Source organism: Anomaloglossus baeobatrachus (assembly GCF_048569485.1).
Source record: "Anomaloglossus baeobatrachus isolate aAnoBae1 chromosome 5 unlocalized genomic scaffold, aAnoBae1.hap1 SUPER_5_unloc_14, whole genome shotgun sequence".
NCBI classification, from domain to species: Eukaryota; Metazoa; Chordata; class Amphibia; order Anura; family Aromobatidae; genus Anomaloglossus; species Anomaloglossus baeobatrachus.
Window position 1 is genome coordinate 315,373 of NW_027441789.1, and position 11,036 is coordinate 326,408.

General features: G+C 48.2%; 1 long non-coding RNA gene across 1 annotated transcript; it reads left to right on the forward strand.

Moving 5' to 3' along the window:
• The first annotated feature begins 554 nt into the window (after positions 1–554).
• Positions 555–9,107, forward strand: LOC142258870 (uncharacterized). The gene is made up of 3 exons (XR_012727894.1): positions 555–789; positions 971–1,091; positions 7,967–9,107. It is a non-coding gene; the product is annotated as an uncharacterized LOC142258870 (long non-coding RNA).
• Positions 9,108–11,036: the final 1,929 nt, after the last annotated feature.

An 11,036-nucleotide genomic window follows, 5' to 3' on the forward strand; every position in this document is an offset into this window, starting at 1 on the left:
CCGGAGATTTTCTGACTCTGGGGGGTGCTATACCCTTTTTTCCGACCGCCGTTAAAAAGCGGCGGATTGGAAGAAGTACCCTTAATTACCGCCGTTAAAAGGCGTATCGGCGGTCGTTAAGGGGTTAAACAGCAAACACAAAAATATAACAATAATAAAGTGCAATGCAGTGCGGAGTCCTTTAACCCTTTCTATAACTCCCTTCGGTGCCACTTTGATGCCGTTTTTTCTGCCGGTTTCATCATTTTTGTTGTTGTATTCACATCTGGGCTCCGCACTGCAGTGTATTATATTGTTTTTATTTTTGTAGATAAAAACCTGTAAAAAGAGGAAAAAAACAGAAAACATAATTCCTGAATAAGAAACCGACTTCAGCGTCGTCATAGCAACAAAGAAAAGACGACAGAAACATGAAAATAAAGGAGAGAAAATACTAGAGACCCTGCACCTACCTCCTCCTGCAGAGCCGCGCACCGGATATATGGCTGCTCTGTGCTTACAGGGCCTGTGATGATGTCACATGGAGGGGAGGAGTCAGGGGTCACATGGTCAGCTCCTCAGTGTATGCAGCACTCTGCTGTGCTGGGTGTCATGGTGCTGGGTGAGGGGAGGTTATGTCAGGGGGTCACAGTGAGGTAATGGAGGCTGTATGTAGACAGGACACATCCTGGAAGCCGTGGACGGACATGGAGCAGATATCCTGGAAATCCAGGGATGAGCAGTGAAGTCTGAGGGGGCAGTGGCCACAGCTGCTTCTAGATTGTTCCAGAACTATTTACCTCAGCCACAGTAAGTGAGGGTCACTGAGCTTGTGAGGGGCAGTAAAGTCTGAGGGGGCCGGGAAGTCCATAGTATAAGCACAATATCATAGTGTGACACAAGAGCAGGGTTTGGAGTTTTCCTTACAAGTTTCCCATTGTTTTTTCTTTGTTTTTTGCTTTTATCTGTCCTGTTCATCCCCATGTAATAGCGGCTCCATGGACAATGCTACCAGGTGTGTGTCTTGTCAGATGTATGCCTGCCTTGAGCAGCCGTTGGAGGGTGAATATGTCTGCACTCGATGTCAGCGTGTTACATATTTGGAAGCCCAGGTAACTGATCTAAATATGCAGCGCACAACACTCAGGAGCATTGCAAACCTGGAGAGGAGTTTAGAGCTCACTGAGTGGCTCTGGCTAGGGCCAGTGCTATGGAGGAGGGTGGAGGTGGGGAAGGTCAGGACCCAGAGGTAGTTAGCTGGGTAACAGAAGAAGAGGTAGAGGGAAAAGTGTCAGGGAGCCCAGTCCTGATCTGGCACAGCCTAGTAAATATGCCTGTGTGGCGGATATTAGGAATGAAGGGCCAGGACTAGGATCACTACAGCAGGACGTTACTCCTAGCAACCAGGAAAATGGCTGCTGTAGGATGGAGGGAAATAGGAGTGCAGCAAAGGCCAGACAGATGTTAGTGGTAGAGGACTCTATAATTAGGCGGACAGACAGGGTCATCTGTCGCCAAGACTGTGAATGCCGAACAGTATGTTGTCTGCCAGGTGCTTGAGTTCGGCATATTGCGGGTCGGATAGACAGTTTGCTGGGTGGGGCTGGGGAAAACCCAGAGTTCATGGTGCACATTGGTACTAATGACAAGATTAGAGGCAGGTGGATGATTACAGGAAACTAGGAGAGAAGCTGAAGTCCAGGACCTCCGAGGTGCTGTTTTCAGAAATACTATCGGTGCCACGAGTGTCACTACAAAGACAACGGGAGCTTAGGGAGATAAATATGTAGCTTACAAATTGGTGCAGTAAGGAAGAGTTCAGGTTCATAGAGAACTGGGCTGACTTCTCAGTCGGCTACAGTCTCTATGGTAGGGACGGGCTGCACCTCAGTGGGGAGGGTGCAGCTGTGCTGGGGGAGAAAATGGTCAGATGGATGGAGGAGCTTTTAAACTAGGATCTGGGGGGATGGAGGGTAGTGGAAATAAGGGGATAAATAGAGCAGAAAAAGATAGTGAGACTGTAGGGGTCAATGAAGGATTAGGGGGGCTGGGACATGCAAGGAAAGTAGGGAGGCAAGGAGTAAAGAATGCATTAATAGTATAAAATGTCTACTGGCAAATGCAAGAAGTCTTTCAAACAAAATTAATGAATTGGAGACTCTTAGGCTATGTCCGCACGTTGCTTTTTACCTGCTTTTTACCTGCTTTTTTGCTGCTTTTTCAACTGCAGTGTTTAATGCCAAAATGGTTGTGTTCTGCTTTTCAAGCAAAGTCTATGGGAATTTGGGTTTCTTGTCCGCACTATGCAGTTCAAACTGCAGCCTTTATGTTGCAGAACTTTGGTCAAAAACTGTAAGAACAATCTCTAAGAGAGTCCCCTGTTGCATATGGCTCTGCATGTTCAACATTACATAAATTGATATTAAAAAGGTCCCTAGATTATGTAAGAACAAGATAAAGACCATCTTGGAGCATGCCAAGAATATCATATTGCCATCCATTTGAATCAGGTGGTCTCTGATTTATGTAATACTAGCTGTAGTACCCGGGCATTGCCCGGGATAGTAACTGTCTCTCTGTCTCTCTCCCAGTCTCTGTCTGTTTGTCGCTGTTTGCCTGTCTCTCTGTCTCTTTCCTTGTCTATTTGTGTGTATGTCTCTGTCTGTCTGTTTCTATCTGTCTGTATTTGTATCAGTCTATCTGTCTCCATCTCTGTGTCTGTCTTTCTGTCTCTCTTTTTCCCCGTCTGTCTCTTTGCCCGGCTGTCTCTTTGCCCGGCTGTCTCTTTGCCCGGCTGTCTCTTTGCCCGGCTGTCTCTTTGCCCGGCTGTCTCTTTGCCCAGCTGTCTCTTTGCCCAGCTGTCTCTTTGCCCAGCTGTCTCTTTCCCGATCTGTCGCTTTGCTCATCTGTCGCTTTGCTCATCTGTCTCTTTGCCCGTCTGTCTCTTTGCCCGTCTGTCTCTTTGCCCGTCTGTCTCTTTGTCCTTCTGTCTCTTTCCAGGTCTGTCTCTTTCTCATTCTGTCTCTTTCTCATTCTGTCTCTTTCCCAGTCTGTCTTGTGAGGAAAGAGTTAACCTTTTTCACTGACTTAGAAAAATAATAGAAATTCATTCTCCCTGGCAAGACCGAACCAGACTTATTTGCGTAATAAACTGTGAGACCAACTTCAAGGACACAGAATGTTTTGACTTAGAAATGACTGACAAACATCTTGTTATGGGAATAAGAACGCAACAGTTTGTTATGGGAGTATAAGTCATTATGTTAATTTCTTTTGCTGGGAATATGTAATTCACGCCTTTAATGAATATGTATGCTGCATAGTTACGCCCTAATCAAATCTGTATAAACTTGTAACGTAAACAAAATAATACAGTTTTTCTTTTTGGGAGCCGCACGTCTCCTAGCCTTTACGTGTATAACGGTGTCTGCCTGTTTTCATTGAAGGCTAAAGGGAGGGCAGAGGGGGGTCACCGGTACCCTCTCTGCATTCGGACATCGCTGGCAATAGCTGTGACCGTTAGGTCAACCTAACATTATCTGGCGCCCGAAAAGCAGGGACCCGTGTTTCTAATCCCAGGACGCAGTGAATTGTCTTGCCAAGCCGAGGAGGAGTGGACCAGACGTGGGGACCAGAAACACCTGGCCAGGTAAGAGTTGAACCTTATTCTTCTCTTTATGCTCCCCACATCTGATCTCCCCTCTCCTCAACGCGCAAAATGGTACACTGTGAGTAGATACTGGGTTATTGGCGGGTTTCCACTGAACTCTGAGAGAGCCTTGCCAGCTGATGTTTTCTGTGCCTTGTTTGGTTGTTTATTTGTTTGTTTCTCTGTGTTTCTCTGCCTCTCCGTGTGTCGCGTGTCTGCTCTCCTGCGCTTTGCTTCTGTGCTGTTGTCCTTGTTGGTTGTCATAGATCCCATACATCAGTGAGTGTTGAAAGGGAATAGTGTACCTGCTTTGTCCAATGGATGTGATATTCACTGCCCTAGTGTTAGTGGGAATAGCCCTGTTTGCCATTGCTATCGGATATAGAGTGTATCTCTGTTACAAGAAGGGCAACCCAGCGCCATTCAACATTCTCAGCCCCCTCTGAAGTTAGGACACCACCTTTCAGTAGGAATACAAATAAGGAGTTAGTCTCTAGGTATCTCCAGGAAAGGTGGTTCTAGACCTCACCTTAGGTAGGAATACAAAAGGAGTTAGTCTCTGAGTATCTCCAGGATAGGTAGGTTTAGTCCAAAGGACGTTCAAGGGTCTAAAAGCTGAAGAAGATAGACGAAGAATGGGGCAAGGAATATCAAAAGACAGAAGAGCTGGATGCACCCTGCAACATCTCATTACGTGTTATCATGGCAAAAGAACAGCCAGTCAGTCCAAGGAAGTTTTTAAGACATTTGGATTGAAGGGGAAGGATCAATTGGACCCCAACAAATGGGACACAATAAGAGCTACTAGAGCAGGAGTGATAGCAGATAAATCATGGACTAAACTGATCAGAACTCTTTCTGACATGGCAAAAACAGCCCACGATCAAGGTTGGATATACCATGAAGAATCAGACACATGGGAAGAAGCTGGGAAGCAAGCTAATAAGGATCCGCAGCCCCCTCCGTACCTGTCAGCTGCTCCTGGAACGACTCCAAAAATAGCAGGATCCCCGGAATGGACCTGCACAAACTGTGGCCAACAAAATCCGGACTGGAGTGAAACATGCCTAGCCTGTGGAGCCCCACAGCACAAGCTACAAGCCACAGCACCAGTGCCTCTTTATCCCGTAGTGGAAAGAAGAGTCCTGATAAGACTCAATCTCTTCTGCGCCCAGGAGCAAAGAACTAAGGGCACAATGGGACCAGTGCATCAAGGTCCTGTGGAGAATGTCAGCTCATTTTACTACAGATTGATGCAGTCATTCGCAGATGAAGGGCTGGACTTACAAGCGGGTGCAATACGTCGCCTGATGGTAAGATCCTTCATGGATGGAATACATGCACCTCTGGCAGAAAGATTGAAAGCGTGCTGCCCAGAATGGAGGAACATGGAAGACATAGATCTTCTAGTCAACAAAGCAAGTGGCTTAGAAACCGACGCAAAGGATAAAAGGAGCAACAAGAAAGTTGTCATAGCAGCAGTGGACGGTCAGCCAGAAGGTACAAGAAGGAAGGCACCGACCTGCTACTATTGTGGAGTCAGAGGACGTGATCAGAGACTGTAGAAAGAAGAAGAGGGACACTCAAAACCAACCCGAGAGTCAGGAGGAGAAGACTGCCTGACTTGCGGCAGCACGGGATAGGGATGCCAGAGGTCCATTTATACACGTCCCCCTTCACATTGGCAACAAGGAAATAAGAGCTTTGGTGGACTCAGGAGCCTCACGCTCCTGAACCCCAGGAACCTAGTGCCTGAAGGATCCATCTCATCTGAAGCTACTGTAGTATCCGGATTTGATGTACAAGCCCTGATAATCCCAATAATACATCCACTGAAGGTGAAACTGGGACCACACATGTTCGTGTCTAAATTCTTAGTGTCCCCCCCTGGGTGGAGATGCCCTAGTTGGAGAAGATCTACTATCAAGACTACACGCTCAGATTGTCTACAATGAAGATGGATTTGCTATCCTGCAAATTCCAGAAGATATCCCAGAAGAAGTCCTGTGCACTCTCCAGATGATAGAAGATCAACCAGAATCTGATGTTATACGTAAAGTAAACACGGATCCAATACTTCTACAAGTTCCTGCAAAACTCTGGTCCACATCAAAAACTGACCTCGGCACACTACCCATGCCCCCCGTAAAAGTTTCAGTCAAGCCTGGAATTACGCCACCGCAGCTGAGACAATCCCCCCTCCCGCTACCTCTCGCAGTACATCTGCCAGTACGTGGATGATTTACTACTGTGCTGCCCTAGTGAAGAGGAATGCTTACCTTTCTGGCAGAAGTAGGATGCAAAGCAAGCAGAGATAAATGCAGACGGTGGATTCCCAATGCGTCACTACTCATGCAACCGCTGTATGATTGCACAAAGAATGTTCCTTTCTCCCTTACAGAAGAAGCTCGACAAAACTTTCAAAAGCTCAAGGAACTAGTGATTGATGCACCTGCTCTGGCACTACCAAACTATGATCTCACCTTTAATCTGTTCGTAGCAGAGCTTCAAGGATTTGCCGTAGGAGTACTCACCCAGAAGACGGACAAACATCACATAATCGGGTACTACTCCTCTCAACTTGACAACGTCACAAAAGCAGCACCAACCTGTGTCCGTGCTGTTACAGCAGTTTCAAACATACTGCAGAAAGCATCTCAAATCTCACTCGATTTCACGACTACCACCCTTACCAGCCATTACATTTATGCTGTTCTCAATCAAGTGCAGTTGAAACACCTCTCCATGGCAAGACAAGTCAGACTCCAGTGCATGCTGTTGCTACCCCCAAACATCTCATTTGCTCGAGTTACAAGTCTAAACCTTGCTGATCTGCTGATCTTTACAAGTTTAGAAGGGGGGACAGAAGAGAGGACAGAAGAGAGTGACAAACGTACCAGTGCACCATTTGATCATGATTGTCAGGAACTCATTGAACATGAGGCAAAGCCCCTGCACAATATTCAGACAACACCGCTTACAAATCCAGACTTTGAACTTTTTGTGGATGGTAGCAGATACGCTGATGAAGCAGGCAAGTTCCACACCGGATTTGCAGTAGTGACTCTATATGCAGTCTTAGCCAAGCAACCGCTACCTCCACGCATATCTGCTCAAGAAGCAGAACTTCTTGCCCTCATCTGGGCAATTGAGTTTCTGGAAGAACGAACAGCGAACATCTACACGGACTCAGCCTATGCACACGGCATTGTGCACGATTTTGGCACCATCTGGCAGACTAAAGGATTCCTCACAGCAACAGGAAATCCTATCAGGCATGGAGCCTCAGTGAAGAAACTAATGGAAGTAGCCTTGATACCAAAACAGCTAGCAATCATAAAGGTTGCTGCCCACACCAAGGCTCAAACACCCGAGGCAAGGGGAAATCGCTTGGCCGATCAAATAGCAAAACAAGCCGCCTTACTCCCTTTGAAGGAGACGGAAACAGTGTCAACGACGGAGGAAGAAATGCAGAACCTCTTTGAGACACAAGAAAACGCCTCTGAGGAAGAAAAGGCCGGATGGCGGACCAAGGGGGCAGAAAAGGTGGAGGGGATTTGGTGCCTAAACGGACTTCCCGTCCTGCCACGCAGTTGGTTCCCTGCCATTTTCCAAGTACTTCACTACCCCACACACGGTAGCACAAACTCAATCATGAACCAGATGCAACCATATTGGGTAGCCCCCGGCTTCAGACAATACGCCTCCCAGAGAATAAAAGCTTGTCACATCTGTCAACAACACAATCCAGGCCAGCTAACTAAAACCCTGCAAAGACACATGCCAAAGACGTTTGCCCCATTTCAAAGAGTACAAATAGACTATATACAGTTGCCAAAACATGGCATCTACGAGTTTGTACTTTTCTGTGTAGACCTCTTCTCAGGATGGCCAGAGGCCTACCCTGTCAGCTCAGCCACGGCCCGAATTACAGCAAAGAAATTGGCCTGTGAGCTGGTACCCCGGTTTGGACTCCCTGAAGTCATAGAGTCAGACCGAGGTACTCATTTCACTGAACAAGTTTTCCAGAACACCTGTGCCCTGTTAAGCATTCAGTCAGCCTTACACACGCCTTACCACCCACAGTCATCAGGGAAAGTGGAAAGGTTAAATGGGACTCTAAAGCTCAAACTAGCCAAGGCAGTGGAGGAGACTGGTAGACCATGGACAGAATGTCTCCCCATAGCTCTTTATTCTATAAGGACTACCCCGCAGGGAAAGCACAGGCTCTCACCATTTGAAATACTCTTTGGTAGTGCACCCAGATTAGGATGCTACTTCCCGCAGGAGTTACACCTGCAATGTGATAGCCTAACGTCTTATGTTGTTTCTCTGCAGAAGAGACTAACTGAAACCCATCAAAGGGTCTACTCTTCTCTACCTGATCCTGATGCTATTCCAGGAACCCACTCTCTAAAGCCTGGTGACCGGGTCTACCTAAAGAAGCACGTGAAAAAGACCCTTGAGCCACGGTTCGAAGGGCCTTTGACTGTCCAGCTGACCACTCCAACCTCCGTCAAACTTGAGGGGAGATCGATATGGGTCCATGCCAGCCACTGCAAGAAGGCCTAATACCGCTGATAAGTATTTCTATGTGTACTCCCTTTTTGGGGCCTTCTACACCACGGCAGAATTCATTTGAGACCCATCATGAAGTGTTAGCTGAAAAACTTGAGATCACAGACTGCTGGATATGTAGACACGCACCTGTGACAGCCTCTTCCATTCCATACTTAGCCATACCAGTCTCAATAAACAAAGTGTTTCAATGGGGAGGCTGTTACAACAGACTATCAGTCAATGACACCAAGTGTTACTCTGTTTACTAGTTGCTTATGTAGTGTTCAAGTTGCTAATGGCTTTGTTTTCCCGCTGCTTGAAGCAATGTAGATACAATGATTATTCAGCACCCGTATGAAATCACTAATATGCCTTTTTTCTCTTCTCTACTCTTTCCTCTAGAAATCACCTTGGCGTATCATGATGAGACTCCTATCGAGAGGCATGTAGGCAGTCCTGGGTGACGGATGTGAGACGACACTCCCTGAGCAACCCGCGACTCAGAAAGTATCTGGAGACTAGCCTGCTCGCTCTATAGTCCACAGCTTCTCGATGGCCCCCTGTCCATCAATCACGCCAATAGGGGGGATTGTGAGGAAAGAGTTAACCTTTTTCACTGACTTAGAAAAATAATAGAAATTCATTCTCCCTGGCAAGACCGAACCAGACTTATTTGCGTAATAAACTGTGAGACCAACTTCAAGGACACAGAATGTTTTGACTTAGAAATGACTGACAAACATCTTGTTATGGGAATAAGAACGCAACAGTTTGTTATGGGAGTATAAGTCATTATGTTAATTTCTTTTGCTGGGAATATGTAATTCACGCCTTTAATGAATATGTATGCTGCATAGTTACGCCCTAATCAAATCTGTATAACCTTGTAATGTAAACAAAATAATACAGTTTTTCTTTTTGGGAGCCGCACGTCTCCTAGCCTTTACGTGTATAACGGTGTCTGCCTGTTTTCATTGAAGGCTAAAGGGAGGGCAGAGGGGGGTCACCGGTACCCTCTCTGCATTCGGACATCGCTGGCAATAGCTGTGACCGTTAGGTCAACCTAACAGTCTCTTTCCCGGTGTGTCTCTTTCCCGGTGTGTCTCTTTCCCGGTGTGTCTCTTTCCCGGTCTGTCTCTTTCCCGGTCTGTCTCTTTCCCGGTCTGTCTCTTTCCCGGTGTGTCTCTTTCCCGGTGTGTCTCTTTCCCGGTGTGTCTCTTTCCCGGTCTGTCTCTTTCCCGGTCTGTCTCTTTCCCGGTCTGTCTCTTTCCCGGTGTGTCTCTTTCCCGGTCTGTCTCTTTCCCGGTCTGTCTCTTTCCCGGTCTGTCTCTTTGCCCGGCTGTCTCTTTGCCCGGCTGTCTCTTTCCCGGTCTGTCTCTTTCCCGGTCTGTCTCTTTCCCGGTCTGTCTCTTTCCCGGTCTGTCTCTTTCCCGGTCTGTCTCTTTCCCGGTCTGTCTCTTTCCCGGTCTGTCTCTTTCCCGGTCTGTCTCTTTCCCGGTCTGTCTCTTTCCCGGTCTGTCTCTTTCCCGGTCTGTCTCTTTCCCGGTCTGTCTCTTTCCCGGTCTGTCTCTTTCCCGGTCTGTCTCTTTCCCGGTCTGTCTCTTTCCCGGTCTGTCTCTTTCCCGGTCTGTCTCTTTCCCGGTCTGTCTCTTTCCCGGTCTGTCTCTTTCCCGGGCTGTCTCTTTCCCGGGCTGTCTCTTTCCCGGGCTGTCTCTTTCCCGGGCTGTCTCTTTCCCGGGCTGTCTCTTTCCCGGGCTGTCTCTTTCCCGGTCTGTCTCTTTCCCGGTCTGTCTCTTTCCCGGTCTGTCTCTTTCCCGGTCTGTCTCTTTCCCGGTCTGTCTCTTTCCCGGTCTGTCTCTTTCCCGGTCTGTCTCTTTCCCGGTCTGTCTCTTTCCCGGTCTGTCTCTTTCCCGGTCTGTCTCTTTCCCGGTCTGTCTCTTTCCCGGTCTGTCTCTTTCCCGGTCTGTCTCTTTCCCGGGCTGTCTCTTTCCCGGGCTGTCTCTTTCCAGGGCTGTCTTTTTCCCCGTCTGTCGCTTTGCCCGTCTGTCTCTTTGCCCGTCTGTCTCTTTGCCCGTCTGTCTCTTTGCCCGTCTGTCTCTTTGCCCGTCTGTCTCTTTGCCCGTCTGTCTCTATCCAGGGCTGTCTCTTTGCCCGTCTGTCTCTATCCAGGGCTGTCTCTTTCCCGGTCTGTCTCTTTCCCGGTCTGTCTCTTTCCCGGGCTGTCTCTTTCCCGGGCTGTCTCTTTCCAGGGCTGTCTTTTTCCCCGTCTGTCGCTTTGCCCGTCTGTCTCTTTGCCCGTCTGTCTCTTTGCCCGTCTGTCTCTTTGCCCGTCTGTCTCTTTGCCCGTCTGTCTCTTTGCCCGTCTGTCTCTATCCAGGGCTGTCTCTTTGCCCGTCTGTCTCTATCCAGGGCTGTCTCTATCCAGGGCTGTCTCTTTCCAGGGCTGTCTCTTTCCAGGGCTGTCTCTTTCCACGGCTGTCTCTTTCCACGGCTGTCTCTTTCCACGGCTGTCTCTTTCCACGGCTGTCTCTTTCCACGGCTGTCTCTTTCCACGGCTGTCTCTTTCCACGGCTGTCTCTTTCCACGGCTGTCTCTTTCCACGGCTGTCTCTTTCCACGGCTGTCTCTTTCCACGGCTGTCTCTTTCCACGGCTGTCTCTTTCCACGTCTGTCTCTTTCCACGTCTGTCTCTTTCCACGTCTGTCTCTTTCCACGTCTGTCTCTTTCCACGGCTGTCTCTTTCCACGGCTGTCTCTTTCCACGTCTGTCTCTTTCCACGTCTGTCTCTTTCCACGTCTGTCTCTTTCCACGTCTGTCTCTTTCCACGTCTGTCTCTTTCCACGTCTGTC